Genomic DNA, 26242 nt, shown 5'->3' with positions numbered 1-26242 from the left:
TTACGAGGTCACAATTTTTATTTAAAAAATTTACTTATTGATGTAAAGCAGGAGTACAGTTCCTTGGTAGCAGTAGAGATCCTTGTAAAAGAGTCCGTCCGTTCATCCAGAGAAGTACTGCCACCTTAATTATTTCCACCAAGCGGTAATGTGAGCATTGCTGCGTTCCGGATTTGAAGGGTAAGGGTGCTGGTAAAATTACATTCTTTTGGTGCTTGTCAACTTATGCCTCAGGGTGAGGGGCGCAGTGGCAATGCCCCTCAGATCTTTGCGCTTTAAGGCTCTGAGTGGCACTGCAACTGCTATGGGCAGACGTGTCGCTTAAAACCAAACACACGACTTGTTCATACCGTCATTTGGTATCATATAAAAGGAAGCAAATGAGCAGACAATCCACTTGATAAGAGGTTGTCATTAGCTGCCTATGCGTAGCGAGCCTTTGAGAACTTTGTTTACTCGCTTTTTCAAAAACCTAAAAAATCTCAGCTTGGGACGGAACCATTCATCTTTAATCAATGTTTTAAATTCTCGATTTATTATGACATGACATAGGAACTATTTATTTGTCTAATGTATAATTATGGTCAAATCGACTTTTTATATTTATTCATATTGAATAGAACTTTGACTTATGATATGTTAAATATGATATTGAGTAAAACATATGAATGTAAGACCTCAAGAGTGAAGTAATTATTTGTTTTACGACTCGTTTACGACTGTCGTCATCGTTAAGTTGACGTTTACGATCGGTTAACACCTCGACCGCGATTGTAGGCCTTTTTATTACCGCTTTAATTTAATATTGTAAACAGATAATTTTATGAATTGGCTCCGGTTGTTTTGAAGATGTTCTGATTTATTGTTTGTGATAAGAATACCGTACATTAAAGTGCTACTTAAAAAACTTTTATACACATTTTCATTTTTATGTCTTAACTTTCGTATTCTCACATAGGTATTAATTTTCTCTTTTTGTTTTTAGTTTAATAATGAGTATTGTTTCAGACCGTCCGTATTATACTCTAATTGTTTTTATGAATTTGTGTATTTTTTAAAGCTTTTTCTACTTTTAAATTTCGAACAAATCTCATTCTTCTCTTGTCAGAGTTTTAACCTAATGTTAGATAGAGTTCATTTTAAATTTTACGTTAGCTCGAGGCATTTTTATTATAACCTCAGTTTCTTTTACTCGTTATCGTCTCTAAGGAATACGAACAGATTTGTAATTTCATTTTTTGACACACAATAAATTAGAAGAGGACCCCAGTGGGTTCTAGGCAGTTAATAAAGCGTGTAAGAGAGATGGAAAATGTTAAGACAGAGAGCGAAACATGAAGGAGCGGCGTGATTTATTTGATGCACATTTGGGCTGAACAGCGCCAAATAAAAAGTTGTTTCTTGGTATGGTTTTGAAATTAATGTTTTTCTTATGTATGTTTTTCTGTTCATTAATATCTTGATGGTGTATTTTAAAAACGTAATTCGACTATCGTTATCTTGAATTAATAGTTACAATATGTATTTTGATAAGTGGTATAAAATTAAAATAATTCGTATTTTTTATCAATATAGCAGGTTAAATCGTTTATTAATTGGATGTTTTTTTGTTAAATTGTAAAAGGGATAAACAAATTTATGTTCAAGAGACTAAAATTATTATTTTACCTTTTCTATTTGTGCCAACTGACAAATAAAATTATATTAATTGAAAAAAAAAACAAAATAAAACCACAGTAGACATGTTTTTCGCGACCGTACCGCCTATCGCTATGAGTAAGTTATGGCCGCTGTAGGGTGAGTTACACCCTGCTTAGGTCACGTGGCCCGTAAGGGATGGCTCCATCCAAAAAAGTGCAAGAGAAAAAAGGACAGAACAACTTGGGGCGGCAAGTTATCTTCGTTTCATTCAACTCACACTCGCGCCGCCCGAACGTCCGTATAGATCAATAAAACTACTTTATCTCTTTTTGGCACATCCCCATCCCGTCGGCGACTTCCGAGAACGATACTGTGTGTTCGCTATGCTTTCTCCAAAAAACTGGAAAAAATAACAATTTCTAAATACACGAGCTAACTTTTTAAAATGGAAAACAGAAGTCTTTGTTCAAAAGCGAAAACACAAAAGTTTGAAGAACGAACCTATATTCCCATCAGTTTTTTAAATTCAAATATTTTTAATTTTTTACGGTTGTAGAGCCGTGACGAACTTCAAAAAAATAAAAAGATTTGAATTTTAAAAACAGAACATTGTGAAGCCAATAGCTCTTTTGTTCTTTTTTGGAAAGAGCAATGCCGTTAGCGCAATTGTCGCTTGTTTTTTGGAGTAAGGTCGTGTAAGAGCGTTTTAGCCGTGTTTACAAAGGTAATGGCCATAAAATATTATTACCGGGCTATTAGGAACGGAGCCACAGGTAGGTTCGGGTCGCAGTCGCTAGTTCACTGCTGTAGCGATAGCGCACCGGTAGTTGCAAGTAATTGACATAGTTAATTTCATCTTTATTGTGGTTTCGTGTCTTCAAGTCACATACAAAGATTGATGTGAAAGGTACATTTTAATTCCGATTTTAAAAATGCAGCTGGCTTCATTTAAATTGTGTTTTTGTCACGGTTCAAGGATGTTATTTTATGGCCCAGCGATCGGCGCTAGTAGAGAAGGTCTCAGGTTTGCGTCTCGATAGAATCAATTTGGGGAAAACGAACTTTTTAAAATTGTTTCTGGTCTGGTTGTTCCCGGTAGTTACTCCGAAGTAATTTTATTGCTCTGGTACTCATAGTACAATGAATGATCTAGGCAGAGCAAAGTAATTGGTATGGATGTCTGACACATTATTATTATGTAAAGAGTAGATCTCTATTCCTGTTTTTGGTAAAAAAAGACCACAAACAAACCATTATGAGACACGAATTCCCACATTTCTGACATAATTAAGTCTTTGAAACTATTCACCAATTCAATCAGGAAAGTCCCATCGCTGAGTAAAAACGATTAAACTACAATAAATCCAATAGTAATTTATTTAATCGATTCATGAATTTTAAGTAATCGAGTGAAATAAATATCTTATCAAGTAGACGAAGTAGTGATACAAAGTACTCAAAAGTGATTTAAATTGCACGGTAGTCGTAAAACCGTTTTTCACTAGGGTTGGCAATCTAACAGCATATTTCGCGGGCGACCGCCTTCCGGTATCACCTAATAAAGTAATTACGCTGCCGGTAACACTCGACCTTCGAGTAGGGTTGGCAACATAAACTGTTACTTTGAAAATACTCGGTATAATTAAATTGCGTATATTATATTATGTAGTACAGTTAATTATTATGTTTTTTAAAAGAACGCTATGTTAAACGCCATATTAAACACACAAGGTTCAAATTTCGTCGCAGTATTTTCACTTTATTATTAAAAGGAAGAGAAGAACCCGTGCTCAAGGCGTGTTCAGCAGTGGAACGTATGCACAGTAAAAATCCAACCGTAATATAATTGCTTATGCAGTCTGAAAGTAATTCTTCAGATGTATTTCCTGATTACGTGTTAAATTTTTCCCTAATTAGATAAATATTTTCTTTACCTTATCTTAATGGAAAGCTCTTTACTAAGCAACTATTTTCTTAATTAAAATTTCTTAGTGTAATCTACACTTCCTTGAGGCAAAGTATATTTATTATGTTACCAGTAATCTCACGTGATTCTAACAGCGACTTCTTTAGCGTTTACATCGTGCTTTCGACAATTAAACATCTTTCAAATCGCATTCCTTATCAAAAACTCCCGTGCTGTTCCTAATTTTGTTTGGAAAATTTTCATTAATTTCACGTGTCTACTGCTTACATAAGATATACTGTGAAGGGCAGCAAAGATTTATACTTTCATATGTAATGTAGTGTGTGCTACATATTTTATTTGGTTTCGGGGGTCAATGTTTCTTTAAGAAAAAGTACCGAGGCATGAAGGGGCGTGCAATATTGTTTTGTTCATACAAATGTAGTTGAGTTGACAGTTTATACAAATGTTTGATGTATAGTATTATCACTCTTATACAGCAATTTTATTATTTACATATCCGACGTCATAATATTAATTTTCCTAAATTTAATTTAAGCGACACACGTTGAAGCTTATTAGTTAAATTTGCACCAATATCAACTGTATAAGTTCTAATTTCACTAAGAAAAAAGCTGTATGTACAGCATAAAATTCAAATTATACTTCAAATTTGGAACGTCGTCCTTAAAATAGTGTTCTTTGCAGTCAATACACCTACATAAAATTAATTCCGGTTTCTGGAAATAACTTCTTTTTTTTTCTTTTACGTAATATTTTCTACTCTCACTTAAGATCGTACCATTTACTCAGACTATAGTGACTACTCCACTATATTAATTCCCTGTATGTATCTTAGTATATCTTTCTTTATACCATTTTCTTTCACCGCCTAATATATTAGTCATCCTTTTATCTCGACTGAATTAACTTCTCTTGAATATCCATGTTTCCCCAACTTTCCCCAAAGATTCGGGAATCGTGACAAAACTGGAAACTACCCTATACATATGTTGCGAAACTTCCCCACAATCAGGGGAAAGCGAAGATTGGTTTTTATTCATATCAACTTGTGGAAGACATAAAAGTTTGTGCAAAAGATGTCTAAAAGTACCTACTTCTAGGATTTACTGGAATTTAGAGGCTTAATATTTTATTATTCCTTAATGTCGGGTACCGAATAATGTACAAATAAGATACGAGTACTTTCTAATATTTATTTAATTTAACATCATAATTCTTTTACTTCCATGATATTCACATAATAGTTAGAAGAGGGGCAATTAGACGTCAAAAAATAATTTTGCAATGTTTACTTTATTGAATGTCATGATATTTTTAACCTACTTGAAAAAAATGAGGAGGTACTCAATTGGACTGTATGTTTTTTTGTATGTATATTACGCGAGTTGTGAACCGATTTTGATGATCCTTTTTTGTTGGAAAGAGGTTAGCTCAGTATAGTCGTCCCATTTCAATTTGAAACAACATTTCACCTCTAAGGGTGGCAAACTAGGGGATGAATGACTTTTTAGGTCGATTTTTTAGTACACTGTGATTATTATCGTGAAAACACTCGAACCAGTGTCTGTTGCCTAACCGTGGCTACAACTCTGGTTCGGAAACCAATCGGATCGAAAGATTTTTTCTTGGTGTATATTCGACCATTGTGTCAATAATTAGATACTTTTTAGTCCATATTATTGCTTCCTAATCCCTTTTACACCCATATAATCGTTGGTTGCACCCCCTTTGCATCTGTTAATTTTCAAGTACAAGATTGCCTGTAAGAAATTATTATTGCAATTAAAAGTTGTATATTAGCTTATTGTAATACATTTCTGTTGTGCGTTGTCTCTGTAATTCATAATGTGTAATAAAGTACATTTCATTCATTTAATAATTACTCAAAATGTGAAAGAAAATCTTATGTTACGAGTAAAATTTTTAGTAGGGGAGAGTGTGTATGAAAGAGCCAGGCCACGAAAGAGCCGATGTGATTTTCTGTTACTTACCGATATTCTATCGAAATAGATTTTTTTTCTATAAACGGCAACACTGGATAGCTGTCGCCCACAAATATTTGACAGTTCTACGATAATAAATGGCGTCACAGGACTGCAACAAAATTTGAAAAGCCGAAAAGTAAGTTTTTTTGTGTGTGCTTATTGTTTTTTCAATAAAAATGTATTGCATAACATGAAAAAAAGGATATGTCATATTGTTACGCATATATTCGAGTTTCTTTTGCATAAATAATATCAGATTAGCGTTCTTGTGAAACAAGTTTAATTTAAGGTTATATTATTAAACACCAAATGTTTTGAAGGAGCCAGTTGTTCGTGCTTTGAAAGAGCCGGCTCTTTCATGACACGAGCCACTGGCTCTTTCAATACATCACTTAGTTTATAGTTCTCAGTTATGTTCTGTTCTCTATTTAATATATATTTTTTTTATAAATGTCTTTTAGAACAGAAAAACATGTCTTCACAAGCATCAATATCCAAAAAACGCCTAAGGCCCACAGCTGCTGCAGTTGAAGAGGCTGTAAGAGAAGTGGTTGCTGGCAATCAGTCCATAAACAAAACAGCATTAGCTTTTGGAATATCAAGAGCCTATTTGGCAAAAATTGTTAAGAAGGCTAAAAATACTGAAGAAGAGTATGTGCATCGTCCAAATATAGGCAACAAACGCATTTTTTCTAAAGTTCAAGAAGATTTATTGGCTTCATATCTAAAAACTGCATCTAAAATGTGCCACGGCTTAACTAAAAAGCAAACAAGAGAACTGGCTTTTCAGTATGCAGAGGCAAATAATATTTGTCCCGAAAAATGGAAAGTTGACAAGATTGCGTCTGTGGAATGGCTTCGTGGCTTCATGATTAGACATAAAGATTTGTCAGTTAGAAAACCTGAGAGCACTTCGCTATCCAGAGCGACAAGTTTTAACAGATCAAATGTTGACGCATTTTTTGAAAAACTAGCAAGTCTATATGAAAAGTATAACTTTCCACCACACATGATTTTTAATACTGATGAAACAGGGTGCAGTACTGTTTCAGCTCCTCCTAAAATTATAGCTGAAAAGGGTTTAAAACAAATTGGACAGGTAACTTCAGCAGAACGTGGTACGCTCGTCACTGCTCTTTTTTTTATTAATGCTGCAGGTGGTACTATACCCCCTGTATTCATTTTCCCACGAGTAAATTATAAAGATCATATGTTAAATAATGGCCCTGTTGGAGCATTGGGCTTAGCCCATGTATCAGGCTGGATGACTGAAAATAATTTCGTGGAGGCATTGGAGCATTTTGTAAGCCATGTAAAGCCATCTGAAGAAAACCCAGCCTTACTTATATTGGATAACCATGCTTCTCATGTTAATCTGCGTGTTATAGAATTTGCCCGACAAAATTTTATAAAAATACTGACATTTCCGCCACATTGTAGCCACAGGCTACAGCCTCTTGATATTACGGTTTACGGGCCATTTAAAACAAGGTACCGAATAGCTATGAATGAGTGGATGCTCTCGAATCCTGGCAAAACTGTCACTATCTATCAAGTTGCACAGTTTGCTAGAGATGCTTACTTAGCAAGTTTTAGCATGCTAAATATTACGCAGGGATTTATAAAAACTGGCATTTACCCTTTAAACTACAACATATTTTGTGATGAAGACTTTCTAACATCGTACGTTACTGATAGACCTGATCCAACTCCTTTAGAAAATACCACGTCAGTAAACGTGGGACCCACAACTCCAGAACTCAGCACTTCTCATATTAACATATCAGAAAATCCTGGAAGACCAAATATTCAACTCACACCAACAGATAGCTTGATAACATCGTCAGAAAACTTAATACAGCCGTCAACATCATCGTCATTACAACAAATTGTTAGCCCTCAAATTGTAAGACCATTTTTAAAATCAGGTCCTAGAAAAACTTTTAAAACGAAAACTCGTAAAATGACATCAGCTATAATCACAGACACGCCTGAAAAAAATAAAATAGAGGAAAAAGAAACTAAAAATAAAAGAAAAAAAACTATTACTAAGACTATGAAAACAAAACAAAATATTAGGCAGTTGCATACTAAAAAACAGTATGATTCCAGCGACAGTGCCAGTACGTCATTGCACAATACATCATTATCAAGCTCTGATGATGATATTAATTTATCAGAATTTAAGAAAAGGAATACTAATTCAGAAGAAGATAAAAATCGTTGTGTGGTTTGTAATGGACACTATGCTAAGAGTAAAGTCGAGTGGTACCTGTGCAAGATATGTGTAGGGTGGGCACATGAATCTTGTGGCCATAAAGGAATAATTAATTTTTTCTGCCAAAATTGTTTTTAATTTTATTCGTTCGTGTTATTATTTCGTGTAATTCGTTTTTTTTTGTATTACATATATTAGTTTTGATTTTATGTTTTGGGGCATATTTTTATAAGGACGTTTTTGTTGTGTACACAATGTAGAATTATTTAACAGAGACTGATTTTCTTTTTAATTTGATTGATAAGACTGATTAAAAACTGTGATTATTTATAGAATTTTGTAAGTAATGATGACTCTGAAGGTTATTAACAAAATTTAGTAGTTCGAAAACGTTTTGTTCCTATAAAGTAGATATTGGCTCTTTCATAAAACATGGTGGCTCTTTCATTGACATGTTGTCATGAAAGAGCCGATTTCCTTTTTTTTTTAAAGTACCAATAAGAGATATTATTGATGGTGTTATCTGTTTTATTGTAATTTGATTACATTACCAATTAAAGAAATTATTTAAAAAATGTGGTTTCTTTGAAAAACAATTGGTTAAAAGTAGTTGTTTTACACACTTTTTAAAACTGGCTCTTTCATACACACTCTCCCCTACGTATTTTACAAAGACGTGATTATGCAGATGGGATCCAACTCACAAAAGATCATTTTCGGAGTTAAGTACACCGCAAATAGGCGCAAAGCGCCATATTTTTATGTAGCATAAAATTAAACAAAATTGGGGCCTTCGATGAACACTACACCAACTTAATTTTCTGTAATTTTCTGTTTTTAATATAAACAGCCTTATTTATTTACTAATATTATGCTCACCGAATTTAGTGAAAAAAAAAGAAACAAGAAAACAAAATTCTGGGACCATTAGTAAAAAAATAAGGCTGTTTACATTACAAACAGAAAATGACCAAAAATTAAGTTAGGCGTAGTGTTCATTGGAGGATCGATTTGGTCGTGTTGCCATATCATCGTGTCTTTGTGGTTTCACCTGGCAATTCTAACCGCGCAGGAAACTTAAAAACTGTTTATACTTCAAGTGCGGAGATACGGCATTGCGCTCATACTTACATCGGTCGTATCAAACAAAAGTTTGGTCACGCTTAATGCCTTTACGACTGCCGGGGGTGACATAAAGAAAATGAAAAACATTTTGTATTATTCTTGTTGCGCTCTTACCCGCGTAACTTCTACGACCCTCCAACTTAGGGTGAACGAAGACGTGCGATTTTGCACCTGTCATTTTAAATATTTATTGTAAATTAAAAAACAAGCCGTAAAATTTTAATTAGCATTACTTCACCTAATTGCAACATTACCAAAGTAATAGCTGAGCTGAAATAGGAACCAGAGTTCAAAGTAGGCATTAGAATTCAAATGTGGCCTTAATTAACACTACTTTACAGTTCTCCACTAATGCTACGCTTTTATAGTACCACGTACGACCATTTTATAACTCTTTTTATTTTAGCTGTATATGCAATTTTTTCGTTGACATTATTCAAAGTCTACTGAAAGTAAATTATACTTTAGTTCAACTTACTGTTATTAATATTTAGCTTATTACTAGTATGCCAATGCGACATTCAATTTGGCGTTCCAGTACACCCAGCCTAAGCGATCCCAGCTTGAAGCAGTTTCTGTTAGACAAATATCTATGGGAACTAGTTACATGCCCGTCGCGGATGGATGTCTCGACTTTATAAAATATTTATCACTTATGTTTTGGTAACCGTAACAGTATGTAATGTTAGATATAATCGTTACAAGATAAATCTGTTTAAGTATAAGAGTGTAAAATAAAATTATGTTTAATGCTTTTGCACGTAATTAATAAATAATAAAAAAGGTAAATAACTCTTTATCAACTATAATCAAGTAAAACTACCAGTTTTTATATCTTCTTCTTCTTAGTGTGCCGCTTCTTTATGAAGGCTGGCGACCATCATGGCTATTCTCATTTTTGAAGCGGCCGCACGAAAGAGGGAACGTGTGCTAAAGTGGAACCTGTCTCTCAGATTCTTCAACCACGAGGTTTTTGTTCTTCCACGACTTTTTTCCTGCATTATTAGTTGAATAATCCAGTATCTATTGCTTCCTTTCCTTTAAGTCCTGAGTATTTCCAGCTATTTCCTATTCTACGAAGAAGCTCAACATTGGTGAGCTTTTGTACCCACGATATGCCAAGCATACGTCTGTAAGCATGTTATGAGCGAAGTTTAATAATTACACGACTAAATTGTTTAGGAACAACAGTATAAAAATAATTTTGAGGCTTTAATTTACAGTTTTCGAGTTTTAAATTAAGCGCTTTAAATCATAAAGATTTGAGGAGCACTGCCACTGCACCCGACACCCTGAGACATAAGTTGACAAGCCCCATGTGCCTATAATTTCACCAGCACTCTTGCCCTTCGATACCGGAACGCAGTAATGTTCACTGGTGCTTGGCGGCAGATATAGGTAAGGTGGTAGTACTTCCCTGGACGAACTCCTTCACAAGGAGCTCTACTGCCACTAAAAGTCTCCCTAGAGAGTTGGTTTGGGTCATAGTGCTTGGTACACGGAGTTGCAACACATGACGCTAAACATTTTGGAATGACATCAATATACCTAACATTGTTCAGTGAAATAAAATATGTTCGTACGAATTTCTGTAACACTTCTTATAATTTCGTTAACGCTGGTTCGAAAGCGCTGTAAGCCATAAACTTGTCAACCGAAACTATTTCTGTAGTGTTTGTTTTCCTTTTGACAAACCGCGACGCGCGCCGGCGCCATCTTGTGGAATTCCGACAAAGAAAATTTCCTATGTACGTTTTCTATTCAGTTTGTATGTATGTAATATTTTCTTGAATCTGCCTATTTCCTTACAATACTTATAGCTTTATTTATATGTTTTTAGCGATTGTTGTTGTGTTAAAAACACAGTTTTTTTATATGATATCAACAGACGACGTGAACAAGTCCACGACACGTCAGTGCATGGCATTTCCAGTGTCACTCAAATCTTTATCGCAAAGACTTGAGGGGCAGTGCCAATACACCCGTCGTCACCTTAGGCCTTGTCTAAGGTGACAACGGGGACCATTGGGACTTGCCCAAGTGTCTATAATTCAGTTCCTTAAAACATGTTTATTTTTACGATCTCATGCAGTCAGACTCCTACGTTATTTACCATTTTATATCAATCTCAATATATACGCAAGCAAAGCATTAGGAAAAGCGCATATTTGATGATGTCACCAAGAAAACAGTATTTTAAGATCCTCAGGAAATGTCTTCGTCTTAGATCTGTTTTGTTCCTCGCATACCGCAGTTTTGTTGAATCAAGCTGAGTCTTAACGAAAATTGATTATGTCTACGGACTACGAGACGTTTTTTATTAAGTCATTTAAAAATTTGAGAACAAATTCTTTGTTTTATATTCATTAGTTACTAAATGCTTTTGAAATAATTCCGTATTTTTTATTATTTACAATGAAAGTTAACGAAAATTAAAAACAATCACTCGGACGCCTGAACTTTACTCTTCAATAAATTCAACGATCTAAAGTCCAGTCTATAAAACTTAATGTGCAGAGTATACGCGACGCCAGTATGGTGTAGAAATATATATAAGAAATAGAAGGAAAGCATTATTTTCGTATTATGAATTTAATACATGAAAACCATAATTTTATTAATAGATGTGTAACTTACTAATAGAGGTAATATTTGAATTACAAGAATAACTGTATAACCTCTAACGAGTTTTTACGAAGTCATAGAAGGTATAAATCAGAAATATTATATACCGCGGTCGCATAACTCAACCCCGTGTCCCTGGTTCGCTCGTAATTCGTCGTGTGTGGCTCGCGACTCTTCTCTATGCCACTTTCCTTATAATTTTGCTTTTATACTCTTTCCGAGGTTCACAAAAAGTGAACTTTGATACACTGAAATTAAGACAGATATTTGAAAAACGATTTTTCGGTGATATGACATTTTAACAAAGACCATGAGTAAAGCCTTAGACAAATGTGATCTATGATAAACGTGATTTCGGTAACGAGGTCCAGAGACGTTGATTAATAGCTATGATTGTTATTTTTCCTGAGAAGTGGTGAGAAAAAAATAAGAATAAAAAAATGTGAACGAACACTGAACACTAAATAACTAAGATGAAAAATAGTTTATTGCAAGATCACGTGATTTCGGGTAATAAAGTAAGATTCCCGAGAGTGGGTAATTTTTCCTGAGAAAATTGTTTTGTGTTCGCCCCTGTTTGTTCCAAGATGAAGGATTGTAATTTGCTGATGTTGAACGAAATAAATAAGAAAGGTTTATGTGTAAACAAACACCTGGTGAAGATAAAGTAGCATTGTCTTCAAAGAAACAACCGCTATTCATATTGTCGTCTCCTTTAGTATACGAAAAAAAGACATTCAGAATTACTTTCTGTGATTTGTTTGCATATGTACGCATTTGTATTGATGAATATACAAAAAGTATTTTTTTATTTATTTGTATATATTACCTACACAATTATTACAGATACGTAAAATAGTATTTTATAAACTAAAGTAAGTTTTTCCAAATACTGCTAATTCATCGCTAAGAGTCTATACACACGGCCTATTTTTTACGCGCGGACAATGCGCGATGACGTGCGTAAACTTTTGCATGGGTACATTTGTATTGAGTCCGGGAACTGGTATTGGAGTCGCGGAACTACTAAAGCTGGACCTACATTTAATTGAAAATAAAAAAAATGTATTTTAGATAAAATGTATTGAAGTGTAAACATAAACATGAAGGAGAAAAACAATTGTGACTGAACAAAACTTTACGACTGAAAGACTGAACCGGATACATCCCCTAGTTTGCCACCCTTAGAGGAAGGGAATATTTTCTTCATATTTAAGTAGGATATTGATCCTGTGGTCAGTAATGAAGGTATTCTTTACAATAAAAAAAGAAACATCAAAATTGGTTTTCAAACGCCGCCCGGAGTAATGCCACAACATACATACATAAAAAATACAGTCGAATGGAGAACCTCCTCCTTTTTCAAGGCAGTTCAGAAAGTGCTTAACAGAACAAAAATTGTAAGTAGGTATCTCGTTGACAACACGCGCGGGTTACTTTTGCAGTCACAATTATTAGTAAACTAAAGATTACAGATGCGTTACAAATGCGCGGCATGAAATATAGACGTAGATATCCATATAAAGATATCTATATAAAGTTTATACAAATTTTACTGTATAAATCAATACTATACTGACAAGTGTGCGGCTGTGACGTAAGCAAAAGTATCTGTTTCAGCTAAAGTCACAGCTGAGAATGGGCTGTGACGCTGGTTTTTAATGGATCGTAGCAAGTGAGATTTAGTTCGTAGAATCGTTAAACCTCTCTAATGCAAAGTCGCCATTTTGTAGGTGAGGCTTTTTTGTATTATACCTAGTGACGGGACGAACAAGTCGTGCGTTTGGTGGTAAGCGGCACGCCTATCCGTGGCAGTTGCCACTGCAACTGTAGCACTCCACTCAGAGCTTTAAACCGGAAGGGCACTGCCACTGCGCCCTGAGACAAGTTGACAAGTCCCATGTGCCAATTTCACCAGCACTGTTTTACTTTACTGTTTGGCGGCAGAAATTGATAAGGTGGCAGTACTTCCCTGGACGAACTCTTTCAATGGAGCTCGACTGCTACTTAATAAATAAATACGCGTGATGCCTTATTGCGTCAGGGGTGTGATAAGTTGCAAAACTATCTGAATTTTTTTTTTTAATAGATCTCAAAAAAATTTGAAGTTAATATACCGGTTGGAAGCTGGCACGGTTTGTCGAGGAGTTATTATAAATCATCTTAAAATTAACGGCGTGACGGCTGCACCACTAGGCACTTGCATCAGACACTTAAAATATAAGACACCATATTGCTTTAAAATCAATAAATTTATTATGTATACACTGAACTACCTGTATCTAGAAATGTACCCTGAAATTTCAGAAAAACTTTCCAAGTAAATTTTCATTACGCAGATCGCCTAAGTTATGAAACTGTGATTTCTGCGTAATTCACAACTTTGGAGTCTTTAAACAAAATTCACGCATCGAAAACGCAGGGGTTGGTTACCCTACTTAACCATACCTTATTCAAATTACAGAGTATTAAAACACATTAAATTAACCAAGATAATTCCCGTAGAATACGTAGTAGTATGATAGATTACGCATAGTATGAACCGCGTATATAAATTGCAGTGTTGCCAACGCGATCCCGCTTCCTTGGCATCCACTCCGACGACTCTCTGATTTATGCTTGTGTACCAACCTACTAAAGTTTTCGGATTAAATAGTTTTTCGTTCCAATATTTGCCAACTATATTTTTCTTTCTTTTTCGTTGGTTTTAATTAAAATGTTATATTTATGACATTGACGTGGTGTCTGAATGGAAAAATATTCCTGTCTGTAATGTTAACAATTCGCATAGTAAGTACCTTTACAATTGTTACCAATAATTTAAATACTCGTTACAAAAATGTTCTCTAAGGGAATCACCGCATTTATTCACATCTTTATCTTTGAACCGGTCAGAAAAACCTTTATGTCCATGAAATTAGAGCGAGAAGGATTTTGTGCGGTCGTTTCCACTCGGATCGCAAAATGCACTACGTCATGTTTGCTCTAATTACATGGATATAAAGATTTTTCTGTCTGGCTAAACGATAACGATCCATGTCGATAAATGGAGTGACTCCCTAAAGCATTAATTTACATAACATTTTCTTTCAGTTGTAATATTAGGTCATATATGAACGAAAACAAGTGCTCAAATGCTACAGGACAAATATGGTATTCCACACAAATTCGTTAATGTATGTACTACACTCAGTGTAATGTTTATGAGTACAAAAAGTAACGTATGCAAATATATTGCTACTGACAACAGCAGAACAAAAAGGGCGGTGCCAACTACACAAACATAACATCAATAAGGCGACAAATAAACCGACATAATATGGGCACGACAGCTCAAAATATATTCGAATTGCAACCCCTACATACGCAGCCTAATGGTAGCACATACTTACAGAAATAACCGAGGAAAAAGCAAGCCCAAGCACGTCTAATACATTAACGGGACCAAAAATAAAAATAATCTGTGCAGTGTGAAAGTTCAGTGTGGCGACAAACGAGCATACTAAGTGTTGACTTTAAAAATGTCCGTGTAGTTAATTGGTGGCGTCTTAGAAAGATTTGTGGGAATTTATGTGTAGGGTTATATTATGGAGCTTAAAAAGCATTAGAAATTGTGTTGGTAAAATTCTTTGTTTTTTAATAGAACTATAAATGAAGGTTCGTGATGGTTGTGAGATGCAAAATGTAAAAACTAGTAGTAATTCGTAGAGTATAGAAGTTATGTCAGTCATGGAAATCTTTTTTGTTACTTATCATAGTAAGCGACTGAACGAACAAGTCATGCGCTTAGTGATAAGCGTCACGCCTGTCCATGACAGTGGCAGTTGCGCTCAAAGGACACTGGCGCTGCGTACGTCACCCAGAGACATAAGTTGAAAAGTGCCATGTGCCTGTAATTTCACCAGCACCCTTACTCTTCAAAACCGAAACGCAGTAATTGCCCATATTACTGCTTGGCGGCAAAAATAGGTAAGGTTAGGTTAGCAGTACTACCTTGGACTAACTCTTTCACAAGGATCTCTACTATTACTAAAATCATTGTAATTATTTCTCTTTCAAATGATTTAAACCTCAAAACTGAAAAAAAAATGTGTTGTGAGTAGTATTTTTATTTATTTCACCTTAGAATTTACAATTAACAAAATAACACAAAGTGCATAAATTTATACAGACAGTCGTTATCTATACGATATATTAATAAGAAATTAAATGTGTAAGTAATATAACTGTTCTAGGGCACATCATTATGGACAGCCAAATGCCAAATGTATTTTTTTTAACCAGGCACATGACACATACATTTCGGATTAAATGGTTAACGCAAGCCAGCGCCACTAATCCGACAATCAATATATTACTTAGCATGCATTGATTTTAAGTAATTATAATAATATCGGGATACCAAACAGTATTTAAAATAATTTTGTCTGCACGTATGAGAAATATTATAAATAATATTAAATGTAACTTTTTTGTCGTATCTTTTTTTTTCCATCGCATCATGTTTTGTAAAATTTACGCTGCGCTTATACCGTCCAAAATTTAGCTTTGCCCGTCCAAAATCCTGACAAATGTCCGGGACGGGGCGGCTCGGTCCCAGTATCCCGGAAAAACCTCTTCTATACCCTTTAATATTAATATTGTTTGCCAGGCAAATTGTATTAGAATTGCTAACTGTGTGAGGAAGCCGCAAAATAAATCATAAGGGGATAAAAGAGAGTCCATAGTTGGTTTTGTTATGCAAAGGCAAAATATATATTTGTACCTATCATAAACATTCATCAATCATCATTTCTACTATCTTTTAGTACTATATCGTCTTATATCTTTCTAATAACCGACTCCTATATAATGTAAAATAAGCTATCAAAATGCGAAATACGTCATAAAACACTTTATTTTTTAAGTCGGTCTATTATACTCAGTAGTATGATAAAATATATACACTAATAAAGCAAGAAAAATAATGGGAATATATCAAATTTAATTGCAATAACCCGAGAATCGTAGGTGTGACGTTCATTTTAGTCCTTTTGACACAATAAAACATTCTCCTGTAAAGTTGAGAATTTGAATTTACGATTTTTGCGTAGATAGTAACTTTAACCTACATATATAATACTTATGAAATAATATTGTAATTGTTAATTAAATCGTCATGAACGTCATTTTAAATTTTACTTGTATGTTGTACGTTTTATGGTTTGGTTTCTCTCACCCGATGCGTATAGAGACGTACGTAAAAAATAAATTTAAAAATGCTTTATTTTCTCGATCTTCTTGCGCAACAATAATGGCGTACCACGTAGCACGTCACAGAACGAGGAGGGGATTTAGATGGATCGCCGTTCGCAGGTAGGGTGGTATCCCCGCCCCGTCTTTTAAAAATGGAACCCCAGCTCGATTTGAAAACGGAATTATAATAGTTTTTTTAAATTTAGATTTTAAAGGGTTTGGACGTGAATTCTTTCCAGCCTGTTTTATTTTTTATTATTCAATCGTTCAAATTTTAGCTGCCAGGTATATTTGAAATACATTTAGTTATCTTTTATTAACAATGAAGTAGTTTACTACTAAAGTTTCTAAAATTCCAATGGTTTAGAAGAGATGTAATTTATTTCAATTAAGATATTCATTAATAACACAATTTTTAACGTTATGATTTCAAAATTACACTTTCTGGCCACAACAATTCTTCATCATTCAGGCAAAATTAGCATGCAAATATAAAGTATTTACACATTAATCTAAAATGCGTTAACGAATGTAATAAAACCCTCAAGGGGAGGTAGGGGCGAACGAATCTGAGACAATTTGCCTCACTCCCCTCTAAGCCCACCTATGTGTCTTCCTTACTGCCGGCTAAATCTCGAATATACAACTAAGATTAATCCTGCTGAAAGAAAGGGTGTCGCAAAGACGCAACCCTTTTGAACACTTGTGACCAATAATGAATTGTACGAACTTATTTTTAACATTGCAATTAAATTTCCTTTGTAATTTCTCGGGGCTTTCAGCACGCAGTTCATAGATTCATAATTCAGCTGTATTATTATATCTTTTATATAATAATAAACTGAATATTTCCAAGTTAAAACAGAATTTCGTAAAATTTTTGGACGTGGAAAGCCCCGAACAAACAGACAATAAAGTTCATTCTCAATTTCATTTTATTTCAATAACCGAGAAGAAAAAGTTTCCAAAGTTGTTTTATTTCTATGGCAATTTGTGAAAGTTTTCTTGAAATTAGAAAATATAAGTAATACATAATCTTTTGGAGTTTTCGATCAATTCGTACTTTGAGCATATTGTTCATTGTTACAAGTACATATAGGACAAACATAATGAGTAAGTACGTATCCTCGTGGTCGATATTCATTATTTCCACGGTGGAATGCTCGCAACCCTTATCAAGGGAAGACGCCCGTTTTTTCTCGGTTTTCCCAAATAATTTATTTAGCGGGCTGCCGTCAATTTATCTCAGTGGGAGCTAATTTCGCGTCGGGCCGGTGGCTGGCTGGCGCATGCTGTAATTCAACAAATTGCTCGTCCTATACGATTTATGGTCGCTCTCACTTGACGGAGCGCCTGCCACCCTTCTTCCATTGTTCTTGGTGCTGCGTGCAGACTGGACTAACGGAAATAGGACTGGATACATAATTATTGTAATATACATACGCTCAAAATACCGTGCTTTATTCACATATCTTCTGGTACAGAAATATCAATGTAATTATATCAATTATAAATTAAGTCAAACAAAATATTGTAATATTGTAAGAAACTTTAACAAAATTACACAAGCACAACAGTCTGTAGTACGCAACTTGTTAATTGTAAGGTCATTGCCCGTACAAATAGAATAGTTATGTTAATTTTATTCAGTGTTTGTGATAATTTTGTTTCAGTCATCATTACTTCAAACGTGTCTGACACAACAGCCTTCCGTGATGTTCCAAATAAAAGTAAATAAATAAAGATCGTATTCCTATTTTATTTCAAGTCTATTTCAAGTGGAATTTCTGAATTAAGAAAAATATATGACTGCACTTATTACTCGGAACGGATTAAAAAAAAAACATGTTTCCTTTATTGGCCGTACTGAGTTTTCAACCCTAAAACAAATCTTTATCAGAAAAGTTTAAACTATAACCTAAAGTTCTCCAGCATTTCCTTCAACAACTAGATGTGTGAGCACCCTTACACCCCCCTTGCAGTAGTAACGCATAATCGTATCAATTATTCGGTTGGCGTCCTTCTTCTTTATTACTTTCCGTGGCTGGGAAGGCTTTTTGCTCTTTGACTTCTTGAAATACTACCTACGTGCTTGGCTTAACGTTTAACTGGACCATGCAGTTTTCTTACCATTGTATTTCAGTGACAATTTCCTATTTGATAATTAAGGCAGTATCTATTTACTCCATTGTTCATTTCAAACGTCCTTATTATCTTTAAAACATGTAAATCGAATAAAAGACAATATGAATCGTACGTAACAAAAATCACAGCTTGGAACATAAGTACGTAACATACCCTCAACGTTAGCATAAATAATACAAAACCCTACAATACGGAAATCAATTATCGACATCGTCATCAATATACAATATCCAAAAATGATTCTGCAAGAGCAGTATGAGCTAAGCGTAAGCGAAGCTAGCTGGCAACTTTGTTATGTGTTCCTTTCTGCTGACTACGAACGGCGTTCGCCAGACAGTCGTGCCGTTCGCGCCCGCGCGAATGGACCGCATCAGCAATGTGGAAGCTTTATAGAGTTGTAACACCACTCTGAAAAAAAATAGCAGTGTTACTAAATAATCTTGTAATTGTACTATCATTGATGTATAATTTATAAGACATGATGGCGGGATAGTCACCTCACTCTTTTCAACAACAGTCCTTTAAATTCCCAAACTGTGCAGTAGATTATCGACTACTATTTATATTCTCTGCTAAATCGAGAATCCTCTCCAATATAAAATTGTAAGTTTTATGTAATACAAACAAGAAAAATTGCTACCGATTGATGGCTAGGTATTTCGGAGAGGAAAGCGGTCGTCTCATTAATAGCTTTTAAGACTTTAGAGTCACATACATCTTCAAAATGCAAATGCCGAATCCTTTATTGTTTACTGTCGTAAAGTGACCTCAATTTTGTTTCTGTAACAAAAATAAAATAATAGCTACTTAATCTACCTTATATAAAAGTTTACATTATTCGAGACACTTTTCCATATTATCAAAAAAAAAATGACACAGCTTTGTTTTTGCTGTCACAGTTTTCTTTGCTCTATATTTTATCCGCCGTCTTTGTAAATCAGCATATGCAAAGTGGTATAGCAATAAATCTAGCAGCTCTTGCTCGTTCTCGCATCATGTTACATCTTAATTTCAGCCCGGCTCGGAGTCTGCCAGTTGGAGATACAGCCTTTTATCAAATACACATTAAGCTTGAAATTAACTTTAAATGAAAAAATATCCGTTCCGTGCATGAGCGTAAGCGATAAATAATGAAAAAGCTGTTAGAATGCTGAGTTTGTTTTAACATGCCCATGGGGCTCACACGAAATTATTTGCATTTATAGTCGCCCTGGTTTATGGGAACGCACAACGTGATCATAAAGCATTATTTTTCCTAGAATACATTACGAAAGATCTGATATATGTCTATTAGTCTTGATTGCCTCGATTGTTTAAATAAATTTTTTGATAAAATTAACATATCGCTATATAAACAGTTGCTTTTGAATATCATTATCACCAAACCGGAAAGCTGATTTTTGTGACATGATACATTAAAGCACCCCAAATGCTTTGTTCTGATCCGAAAATGCATTATTTTGATTTTTATAATTGGCATTTTGATTAATTTCGCTTTTACTTTTGTTTCAGGTGGTCGTCGCGTGTAAAGCGTTCTCGATGCTTTGGTAGGCTAAGAATTTTACGTAAGTTAGCGCGCTCCAAATTTTATAAGAAGTAAGCATTCCCATTGTTGGGAAAAAACGTATGTCTTTAGTTTCGATCGTCACTTGTTCCCCACTTGCCCCGAAACGGTTTGACTCACAAGATCAAGATATCAAACTCGACTGTCGAATAAATTTTTGAGCCAGCCCACATGAACGCTTAGGCAATCGACTGCCGAAGATTTATTGTCAAAATTTCCCGTTAGTAACGCTTACCGAGCACACTCCGCGTATCACTATTTCACAAATAAAAGAACCAGTCGCGATATCATCGTCGACTATAAATTATATGAAGCTCGGATGAAAAATACGCGGTTTCGTGTCCGCTTATTTATCGCTTAGCTTGACTTATGTATGAATACATTATCAGAGACTATATTAAATAGCCCTATCGCTTAATATTAATCAGCTTCTGTCGATATATTACGTAAACGATTGTGAAATGAGAAGCACGTCTGCGCTGTTGAAGCGAGTCAAAGTTAGTAAGAGGTAGACGTTCGATGAGGACATGGTGTTAGTAGCGAGATTGTCGGTATCACACTAGCTGATCTGCTATCACGTTCCATCGGCACAGTGGCTGTTCCACGCTAGGAATAGGTCGAGTTCCCGCGTTTGCCGTGATATATTGTTCCGCATCTCCCTGTATAAATCTTGAACGCCTGCTGAGGTACACGGGACACGGCCGCCGCTCCGCAACGCCGAGCTTCAAATGGAATTGTATTTTTATTTATCGTGCGAATTGTACCCCACTATCGCTCACTCGAAATCGCATTTTATCTGCCAAAATGCCGAGTTGAATCGATACGAACCTAATAGCTCGATGTGGATATTTCTCAAGAATACAATTTCATGAAAGCATGCCCTTAGGCTTCGAAAAAGTCAGTAATCGAATTGCGAAAGGAACTTTATGTGCCGTCTGCAACGTACGTTCTTAAAGACGAATGGGGAGGGGGGCTTATTACAAATTTCAAAATACTCAAACACGTTTTCTGTGATGATGATGGAAAACAACCATTATCTGGGTGTAAAAGCGTCTATCAAAACAATGTAGTCTACATTACCGTGTTGTACTAATAAACAGATAAAAATCTCTCAATAGACCACGCAACAGAATTATACCATCTATTTCGAACAGTAAATCTTTTAACGTTTGGTGTAAACTTGATAAACCTGGACTATCCTCACAGGAGGCGTGTTGTTCGTGTAAATATTAACACTAGTGCTTACCTATTTGTAACGGAATCTGATGTACAACGTCTGTATACGTCTTTTTAACAAATAGTGATATTGTAACAGACTTTAGCTTCTTTTGAGCTTGTTTTGTGGTGACATGACGCATTCAAAACCTAACTTTATCGCATAGATGTATTTATAGAAATGCTTATAAATTGCTGTAAATTATATCTACTTCAGGTATGAAATAAATCAATTTAACACAATGAAATAAATAAACTAGAATGCTTATTTACACAAATATCAATATACTATCACAGGATTGCGTTTAATTTTTACAAAATTAAAAACATTTTAAATGTTATGTAAAAGGTATAACGATGTGTCATGTCAGATATCCTAAATACGTAACTACAAAGGCTTTAGTATGAAAAAAATATTCCATTCAATTAGTATATAACATAACTTATTCTTAGAAAAATAGTTTACCTGTAGTCAGTTTTTAAAATGACAAGAATCAAAACTAGTTGTGCCCAGTATACGAATAGCTAAATATTATAAAATTAAGCATAATATAATGTAATTTATTTTAAGATACTGTAACGTTAATATTTTTGGATTCCTATAAATACCTATATACGTAATTTTTTCTTCTGTATATTGTAGTTGGACAGTTGGAAGATTTAGTAGAGATTCTTTCCTATTTTGTTTATAAACGGTCAAAAGAGTGCCAAATTCATTTTTTGTGTTTCATGATCTAATTACCTCTGAGAGTTCCTTTTTTATCTATTATTTTATAAGTGGCATCGGCGTCCTGCAAGGCTATAAAATACATAATAATTAATTTATATTTGCCGTTTTTGTTGGAAAGAATCTCCATCTAACTTTTCATGTCTCATTATTTTGTTACATATTGTAAATACTATGGGTACTTTACATATTATATTTATAATAACTTTTTAATGTTTTGTTGTTTTGGGATACAAAATCAGTACACTTGTTTTTAATATTTCACAGTATTTTCGGTTTTATGCAGAAATTAAGTAATAAAGTATTCGTACATAAATAATTTCTGTTTATTTATTTATACGAAACGTGCTCATGAATGTAATACGTAAATTTTGTCTTTAACAAGCATTTGTCTTACGTAAACACTAGGTAGGCCCAATCTACTTTAATGTAAAATAATTATTATTAATTAGCGTAAACATGAAGAGAAAATACTTAAAACTCAAGGGATTTTAGCGTAGAAAATGATTTAATGTTTGCGTTTCATGATTGTATTGTGTGCAAAGTTGTGTAATATTATACATATACCTGTCATCATTTTATGGATGAAGCGATATTATGATTTTTTGTACAATATCGGCTATAGTGCGAGATCGATCTGCATTAAATAAAATTCTGTTACTGTAAACTTGCTTTTATTTTCCTCCAATTCTTATGTTTTGACGCAGTACCTAGTAATAATAATAATGACCCGGAAAAACTACGCCATCATTTTCCTGGTCTCAAACTATCAGTACCAGAGTAACGGAATTTACTCCGGCGTGCTTCTCAAAACACCCAGATCAGAACCAAATTGGGAAAGTTAATTTCTCAAAGTGGCCCTACCGGAAATAGAATCCGGTACCTCCTCATCTAGCGCCCACAGTACAAACCGTTGGGCCACCAAAGTCGTTAAAAGAACAGGTCTCCAAAGGACAGCCTCAGGCGTTTCCAATATTTTTTTAATCTTTATCTTGACGTAGTTATTATCTATTATTATCTACATAAAGTCGGGGCATTAGCACCATTGAGTAACCAACTAACCCACCTTGTCTAACCTTCAGTGCACGCCACTGAAGTTTATACAAAGCATATAGGCACTGCCTACCCTAGCAAAACGTAACATTCATAATGCCGAATACTATAATATTCTCCGATTAATACTTCATTTATATTTGTACTACTCAACACTTGATACTTTCTCAAAGCAATTATACCGCGGTGTGCGGCGATTAAATTGCGCGCTACAACGTTGTTACGGCTACAGAATGAGGGGCAATGTTTAAGTACAAAATTCACACTCTCATGGAATGATTATGTAATACTGTCTGAGGACTCCAATACGTGCCGACTATACAGATGCTTGAAGACGTACAAACAAAACAAGCAAGCTAATTAGTACTTGATATCAGCGGCAGTCTTTCTACGACGATATTACGTGGTACACGATGGCTGGCTGCACTATCACTGAGCTTGCGCGAAGTAGTGTTTGAAATGTGATAGTTGTTCTGTTTTGCTATTAATATGTAATTTCGGCACGTCCTGTTATATCATCTTTTTTTCCTAATTTTGAACTTTAATCGCCATATTTGACGTTTGTTGTGACTCCGTGTGACATTATTTGTAAAGTAATTGGTTTTTAAATGATTTCTTGCTTTGTTCATATAATAAATATATATAAATTGTTGTCAGATAGTGTCATAATTCAATAAATATGTGTTTTAACTGTGACCGATATGTTCATCGTGTGTGTTTGCGAAAGTTAATTAACGGCGAAATTTAACAAGTTTTCTTTTAATGCTTTTAATGATAAACTAAAAGTAGCTATGAAAGAGCGGTGTGTACCCGACTTGCAGTTATCTCAAACTAAAGCAATGTAGTAACTCGTCAATTCCACAATTCATATTACGAATTGTTTAGTTGGCTGACTGGGTGTGTGCACACTGACAATCTGTCAGTGTGCACACACAGTTTTGTTTTCCTTGCATTTTATTCGCAAACTCTCCAAATATTTGGAATGACACCGGTTAGGTATGCCGGTTTAAAAAACTTTCATACTTCAGCTAAAAAGGAGTAAAAGTCTGAAAAATATTGTAATAATAACAGTGGAATTCATACTGTATTTACGCTTGTATGTACGCTTGATTTGATGGTTGGTAAGTATACTTAAATTTACTTTGCTTTTTTTAAGTCTTTTTTTAGCCCTACCCTAACTGAACACTTCTGTAACACAACACAACACAACTTTGAGCTCAGGATTCGGACATTTTTAATTTATAATGCCTAATCTTTAAAAGGAAAAGAACATAAACTTTATTAAATTAACATACACTCGTCTATAGACCACTACAACCTAAATATGTATGTGTGTACGCACATACAATAACAACTATATATCTAAGTACATGCATATTAAGCATCTCCAAGAGAATAACGTGGAGTTGGTATTGTGGAGAGCAGACGTGCTGTCGTGCCAAACAGGAAGTTTGCATGCGAGGATGGGTTCGATTCCCGGCAGCGAAATTCTCGACCTTATTTGCTTTGAGAGTTATTTAAAAGTAAGTGAAATAGGAATGGAATTTTTTCGGCTCATGGTAAGTTTTACTAACAACTCCTAAACTTGGAGTAACTTGAACAACGACTGACTATCAAACGTTCAATCATTTCATTTAACGTAAACTTATTTCAATATTACTGTCTTGTAATGCAGTATGTTTATTCGCCAGGTTGTAACACTAACAATTTAATAATCACAAATTACAAATATGTCCTTACTATTTGCTGTAAGGTGGTTAATTATTTGGTTAAGAGTGGTTACACATGGCGACTTTAGGCAGCTATGCAAAAGCGCGATTGCATCGCTACACTTACCATTTATAAGCGATTGCATCGATACAAACGCGCGATTGCGGCGATGCGATCATCTATAAATCCCAAGTGTAGCGATGCAATCGCGAGCGTGTGTAAAGGTAGATATGATTAGCTACTGCATCGCGTTTACATCGCAGCTAAATGTCGCCGTTATTTAGATTTAGGCTGGCCGCGCGCGTCTCTTTTTTTAATTCAGAGTCGCGACCGCGTCAATGGGTATAGTATAACCAGTGGTATAATTAAGACTGCCGTTGGCGACTAGTCGCGTAGTGGAAAATGCGTGTAAGTATTACAAAACATTTTTAAACCCATCGAGTTCTTAGGTTTTTGCGATTGTTACACATTTGAAGTTGAGATATTTTTTTAAGGATCTAAATCTTGGGTTTGTGTCAACCATGACCCTTTGATCAGTAAAGGGCGTGAAATGTTCGTTTGTTTGAAAAAAAAAATACTTTTATACTGGTTTTTCATGATGATTTCAACAGCACCTTTACAATTCGAACCCAGTACCTACCTAATGTTCCCTCAAAATACATACCTAATACATATAATAAGCGATTTAGATTGGAAAAGTGTAATTTCCAATTCTTTCGTCCGCTAACTAAAACCCGGTTAAAAAGTGGCAAAAATTTTTTTTTTGATATCTCATATAAATATGGGTTTAGAATATTGAAATTGTTTAATGGTATTTCAACTATGAATCGTTAGGGTAAGTTCCGATAAGTCGAATACGTTAACTAATTTTAACTGTTGGTAAAAGGGAATTTTGTGCTCCATTCTTTGCTATTTAAAACGGATATTTGACCTTTGGTCACTTATCGCGTTTTAATTAGTGAACGGCAAAAATTTTAAATCTATTAGTGCAGAGCTTTGTCGATTGGCGTTGGACTATGTCGATGATTCCTTAATCAGAATCTGTTTGTAAGGGCCTCTATATAATGAC

General features: G+C 34.7%; 1 protein-coding gene across 2 annotated transcripts in view; it reads left to right on the top strand.

The window, feature by feature from the left end:
• The window catches only part of LOC113237890 (homeotic protein ultrabithorax), a 192089-nt gene extending 170163 nt beyond the window's left edge, over positions 1 to 21926 (top strand). For both annotated transcript variants that reach the window (XM_026474603.1, XM_026474600.1), the window contains one exon: positions 20417 to 21926. The gene's annotated coding sequence lies outside the window, so the exon portion shown is untranslated. The remainder of the gene's footprint in view (positions 1 to 20416) is intronic.
• Positions 21927 to 26242: the final 4316 nt, after the last annotated feature.

Source organism: Hyposmocoma kahamanoa, unplaced genomic scaffold (assembly GCF_003589595.1).
Source record: "Hyposmocoma kahamanoa isolate Upper Pololo Valley unplaced genomic scaffold, ASM358959v1 94, whole genome shotgun sequence".
NCBI classification, from domain to species: Eukaryota; Metazoa; Arthropoda; class Insecta; order Lepidoptera; family Cosmopterigidae; genus Hyposmocoma; species Hyposmocoma kahamanoa.
The sequence above is the reverse complement of the archived record's forward strand: the minus strand, read 5'-3'. Positions and strand labels throughout refer to the sequence as shown.